This window comes from Nicotiana tabacum, chromosome 11, assembly GCF_000715075.1.
Source record: "Nicotiana tabacum cultivar K326 chromosome 11, ASM71507v2, whole genome shotgun sequence".
NCBI classification, from domain to species: domain Eukaryota; kingdom Viridiplantae; phylum Streptophyta; class Magnoliopsida; order Solanales; family Solanaceae; genus Nicotiana; species Nicotiana tabacum.
Genome location: NC_134090.1, coordinates 128,223,926 through 128,230,547, shown reverse-complemented (window position 1 = coordinate 128,230,547; position 6,622 = coordinate 128,223,926).

The following is a 6,622-nucleotide window of genomic DNA, read 5'->3' as shown; positions in this document are numbered from 1 at the left end:
TTTTGTTCCGCTACCTAGACACTTTCATCCTTTGTTACTCCCATTGAGCTTTATTTATTTTATTTCATACCCCTCTTTTGGAATCAATAGTATAAGTAGAGAATGAAAGAAAATGATGATGAATGAGTGAAAATAAGAAAAATGAAAAAAAATGAAAAAAGAAAAAAAGAGGAAGAAAAGAAGGGAAAGGAAAAAAAGAAAAGAAAAAGGGAAACAAAAATAAACAACTTTCAGTTTTGAACTACGTTCGACCTGATTCCTTTTAAGGATACGTAGGTAGCCTCACGGTTCGGTCCCATCAAAATAAAATTAAAACTCCCCGGACCCAAAAAACCTGGGGCAGAAGTTTTGGTTTTGAAAAGATCTGATTCCAAAAGTTGTAATTTTGACCCCTTTTCATCTTAAATTAGTTTGAGCCTTCATGCCACCCTTTCTTTCTAACCTTGTCCAAAAGCCTACATTACGGTCCAAAGAAATACCTTCTGATCAATCTTTGAGGATATCAGGTCAAGCGAGACAGAGGTATGATTTACATCATGGGTAACACTTTGATCATGGGCACAAAGGAAAATTGAATAAATGAGAGAGTCTTATTGGTAAAAACCCTCGCGGGCACCGTAAGACGATGGTGAGCTGAGAGAAAATTTAAAATGAGAGAGTCTTATTGGTGAAAACCCTCGCGGACACCATAAGGCGATGGTGAGTTGAGAGATGAACAAATGAGATAGGCTTGTTGGTGAAAACCCTTTGGGGCACTACAAGTCGAATGAGGCTCATGACTTTACAGAGAATTTGGATCAATGAAAGCCCGGTTTTGAAGTATGAAGACAGGACATGAACCGAAAATATGATTGGTTGGACGGATTAGGCTGATCAATCTGAAATGCATGTCATGATCATTGGAGCTGGCTGTTTCCCTCAGATAAGTCTTCTTTTCTCATTCTTCTACATATAGTCATCTGTGCTCAAAATTTTCCTTTGTTCCTTTGTCAAAAATTATTTCACTTTGCTCTTTGAGTCTATCTTTATGGGTCTCTTTTGAGTCAACCCTTGTTGAACAAGCAGGAAAGGATTTCAAAGCCTACTACCAGCTTCTAAATTGCACAAAGCAGAGTCTGGTCAGGCACATCACAATTGATTTGATTTAGAATAAGCAGTATGGTGATAACTGAGGTTCAAGCAATCAAGTGAATCTTGAATTTTGAGAAAATACAAGGATTCAACAACTTTCAAAATGAAAACACAATGCAACAAGTGAGTGTGAGAGATTCAGGTCATGCAGAGGTTTTGTGGTCCAGTTCCAATCAAAAGGTCAAACAACTTCTTGCTAGCCCAAAGCAGCTAATCAGAATGAAGCATGGCAGCGGCGGAAGCAGACACTCAGCAAGGAGGCCACAAACTAACCACCACGTTTTCAAACTAACAAGATTTTATTTGTCTGAAACATGGGCAAAAAAAATTTTAAATCCACAGGGACCTCCCATGAAAAACATGGTTCAGGGAGCAAGAAATTATGTTCAGAATCCTCAAAGATGAGAGCATGGCTCAGGTAAGTTCATTCTCAGTTCTCAGGACCCTCCTGGATAATGGGATTTAGTTTTTAAATTTTCAGGACCCTCCTGGATAATGGGATTTAATTTAAAATTTTCAGAACCCTCCTGGATAATGGGATTTGGTTTTTAAATTCTTAGGACCCTCCTGGATAATGGGATTTAATTTAAAATTTTCAGGACCCTCTTGGATAATAGGATTTAGTTTTTAAATTTTCAGGTTCCTCCTGGATAATGGGATTTAGTTTTTAAATTTTCAGGACCCTCCTGGACAATGGGATTTAGTTTTTAAATTCTCAGGACCCTCCTGGATAATGGGATTTAATTTAAAATTTTCAGGACCCTCATGGATAATGGGATTTAGTTTTTAAATTTTCTGGACCCTCCTGGATAATGGGATTTAATTTAAAATTTTCAGGACCCTCCTGGATAATGGGATTTAGTTTTAAATTTTCAGGACCCTCCTAGATAATGGGATTTAGTTTTTAAATTTTCAGGACCCTCCTGGATAATGAGATTTAATTTAAAATTTTCAGGACCCTCCTGGATAATGGGATTTAGTTTTTAAATTCTCAGGACCCTCCTGGATAATGGGATTTAGTTTTTTAAGTTTTTAGGACCCTCCTAGATAATGGGATTTAGTTTTAAAATTCTCAAGACCCTCCTGGATAATGGGATTTAATTTTAAAATTCTCAAGAACCTCCTAGATAATGGGATTTAGTTTTTAAGTTTTCAGGACCCTCCTGGATAATGGGATTTAATTTAAAATTTTCAGGACCCTCTTGGATAATGGGATTTAGTTTTAAAATTTTCAGGACCCTCCTGGATAATGGGATTTAGTTTTTAAAATTTCAGGACCCTCCTAGAACATGGGATTTAGTTTTTAAATTCTCAGGACCCTCCTGGATAATGAGATTTAATTTAAAATTTTCAGGACCCTCCTGGATAATGGGATTTAGTTTTTAAATTTTCAGGACCCTCCTGGACAATGGAATTTAGTTTTAAAATTCTCAGGACCCTCCTGGATAATGGGATTTAATTTAAAATTTTTAGGACCCTCCTGGATAATGGGATTTAGTTTTTAAATTTTCAGGACCCTCCTGGATAATGGATTTAATTTAAAATTTTCAGGACCCTCCTAGATAATGGGATTTAATTTTTAAATTTTCAGGGCCCTCCTGGATAATGGAATTTAGTTTTTAAATTCTCAGGACCCTCCTGGATAATGGGATTTAATTTAAAACTTTTAGGACCCTCCTAGATAATGGGATTTAATTTAAAATTTTTAGGACCCTCCTGGATAATGGGATTTAATTTTAAGTTTTAGAGTAAGTTCTCCCTTTAGAAAATATAATTTAGCTTTAAAGTTATCACTCTTAAGATGAGATTTAATTCAAAGTTTTCAGGTCCCTCCTGAATAATAGGATTTAGCTTTTAAATTCTTAGAGCTCTATAGGTAACATGATCCGATTAACAATCACAAATATGCCTTGATCCCAAACTGGGGTAGAAAATTTCTTTTGTTTTGATTGTTTTGGCAATCAGGCGCCCACCTGGATAACGAGGGAATACAGTTCGAGTTTTTGGTAATCAGGCACCCACCTAGATAACGAGGGAATACAATTTCGAGTTTTGGTAATCAGGCGCCCACCTGGATAACGAGGGAATACAGTTTCGAGTTTTGGTAATCAGGAGCCTACCTGGATAACGAGGGAATACAATTTCAAGTTGTTGGCAATCAGGCACCCACCTGGATAACGAGGAAACTCATTTTATACCAAAGTCAAGCTATTGGCAGGCGCCCACCTGGAGAACGAAGGAATTCATTTCAGAGTTACTTCAATTCGCAAATTCAAGAAGCATCAGGAGCCCGCCAGAAGAACAGGGTCCATTTTTCAGTTGCATATTGAAGATCAAGTAGAGATTCACAGAAGATTCAAGACAAGAAGTAGATAGGATCTTGCATTTTTCTTTTACTTTTGCTGTAATATTTCTCTTTTATTTTTGATGTAATGGCAGGAACCGCGCACCGGAACCTCGACGGCACTTCACTCGGCTCTCCACCTTGGTATACTTCATCGCTCTTCTCACTCCGAACTACATGTGGCATGATTCCTTTATAGCCAAGGATATGTAGGCAGCTCAGATACCAGGGCTCGGTCACATTCTCTTTTCTTTCAATTTTTGTCTCTCTAAACAAGGGTCGGGTAAAAAAAAATATGTCTTGTTGTTCTTTGCCTGAAAACACTTCGTATTTCCCGTCAAAGAGGGGCAGCTGTAGACATGTAATTTTTGACTCGCACAGTTTTAAAGTTAGTTTTAGTATTTTTATGTTTTAAAATATCTACTTGAGTTATTAAGTAATTTTAGCCTATTTTTATTTTTAATTTCCAATCATAAAATTAAAAAAAATAGAAAAAAAAAGGTTTCAACTTATCTTATTATATATGTTTGCTTTTATTTTTATTTATTTAAGTTCATTAGTATTTTTATAGTAGTATTATGCTAAGTTTGCCATGGTTTTTATATTTTTATTTTTAGTATAATCCTTGAAAAAATAAAAATAAAATAATAAATATATATATATAGTTTTATGTTTTATCTTATTTCTATTTAGTTTAGGTTATTAATATTTTTATAGCCATATATTTTGTTTTTACTATGATTTTCACTCTTCTTTTTTTAATCTATATAAAACATGATATATTAAAAAATATACAGTTTCATATTATCATATAGTTTATTTAATTAATTGGAATTAGTTTAGTTTTAGTTTAGAAGATTGAATTTGTTATTTAATGTACTTTAAGAATTGAAAAAGTACAAATTTGAAGCTCCATTTTACACAAGAGGAAGCCCAAAATCGGACAACCCCAAACTAAGCTTAATACCCGCCGGATTGACCCGTCACCTGCCCCATTTTACCCTTTAATCTTAGCCGTCCAAACCCCTAGATCCAACAGCCCCTATTCCTCCCCACCATAACATAAAAACCTAATAATTCCTAAATCTAACCCTAAACATAAAAATACAAACTTCAGCCGCACCCAACCCCCATCTCCATCTATGCCTCGTCCCAGCCACCCTAAACCCGCCGAAAATTGCAAAGCCCGGCGTCCCACGTACGCCCTGGTCCCCCCATGGTCCCTCTCTCATCTTCTCCTTCCCTGGTCCCCCATGGTCCCCTCTCTCATCTTCTCCTTCCTTCACGTAGCAATGATAACAAACTCAGAATATTCTCTAATGATTTCGCCCAAATCGAATCCGTCATCCCTCTCACGCGCTTTAGCTTTCTTGGACAAATCTCGGATAAATTGGAGCGGTCGGATGTGAGCGAAAACGGATCCACGCCTTCCATTTTTTCGATTTTTGTTTTAATGAAAAGTTTTCGGGAGTTTTCAGTTTTGACGTTATTTTGGGGATAATTTTGGAATTTCTTGGAAAAGAAGCAAAATGAAGCTTCTAGGATCCCTATATATTTGGGATTTTCGGACAGAGAAAGGGGGTTCACGGAAAATTTGGAGAGAAGTTGAGGAAAAACTCGGGTTTAATTTTGAACTCGAGAGACCTTCTTTTGGTTTTTACTACTTCGTTTACTTCAAAAGTCAACAAAATTATAGATCAAAAAAGATAGCTTGAGCTTGGTTTTTTGTTCAAGTTTGGTTTTCCATTTTTAAAAAATCAGAAAAAGAGGTACTGAAAACACTTCTGTTTCCTGGCTTTTCGATTTTCGGATTTATCTTGCAAAAATGGAGTTCGTTTGAGTGAAGTCCGTCGCTATTGTTGCTCATTGTTCGAGTTCTGACCGTGACTGCCATTTCATCTTTGTTCGTGTAATGGCTGTATTTTATTTGTTAATCGAAAGCAATTTCAGGTTCATCTTTCTCCCTTTTCTACTTATTTTCTGTTGATTTTCGGCATGATGAGGGTCGGGGTTTGATCGGCTTATAGATTGTTTGATCCGTCATTATTTTTGGAGATTAACAAATGAAACTCAGATTGTTTTGCGACTGTTAATGAGAGTGCGTGATCGTCATATCATTGCTTGTCATTTTCTTGAATATTTCTGCTTGGTTTGGCTGAGTTTACATGTTGAAATGAGTTTCTGAAACTAATCTCTGATGTTCTCTGTCTGTTATTGGCTTGGTTAGTTTCGCTTAGTTTCTAAAATTATACAAATCCTTGAATCTTAATCGAGTCAATCCCAGTAGTTTGTGCTAGATTAGTTCATCATTCTATCATGACTTCTCTGATGTCGCAATCTGTATAACCTCCTTCCCTATTCTTCCTCAATGATTGAGTGATAATTGCATATGATAACCTTCTTTTCCTGACTTAAATCTATCGGCGTCCTTAGTCGACGTTTTGATTAGTTTGGTTCTGTCTTCTGTTTCTCGAGTTGGCATCCAAATTGTGAATATACAGAATATCCAACGTTTAATTCTTGTGTCAAAAGGCTCGTAGAAGATTGGTATTGGCATTTCAGTTTCATGTAGAATGTTAATCGCTTAGATAGGAATTCTATGTGTTTGAATGACTAATTCTCAAATCCAAAAATCAGTTAGCAATTCTTGTTTGAGTTCGAAGATAAAATGAAAGTTTGATGGAGTGTAACCATTGGTTCGCAACCTAGCTCGAGTTGATTTTGCCTCCAACATGGTAATCTTCATGGTTGCTAGTTTGATAGTTACTTTAAAAGGTCAGTTTGTCATTCAAGTTCCTATGTCAGTCAAGTTTGATCGCATTCTCAGTAGTCTCGTTGCTGAACTTGTTATTAGTTATAACTGATGGAATTGAAACTCATAGCTCAAGCGTGTCCAGGTATTAGTGAATTTGAGTGTTCTGTTGGATGTCCCCATTCCACTGTCATAAAGAATGAGATACATGGTTGTTTCCTTCTAAAGTCTGTGTCATGTTTTATTATGATAGTTAAGTGAAAAGTTGTTGGTGGTGGTTGATTTATCGTGAAGATAATAAGAGCGGGTGATTTCGAACCTATGAATGGCTGCTTTTTGTGAGGGAATTGAGTAACAGTGGGGTTAAGGGATACATGCTCTCAATCATATTTTGA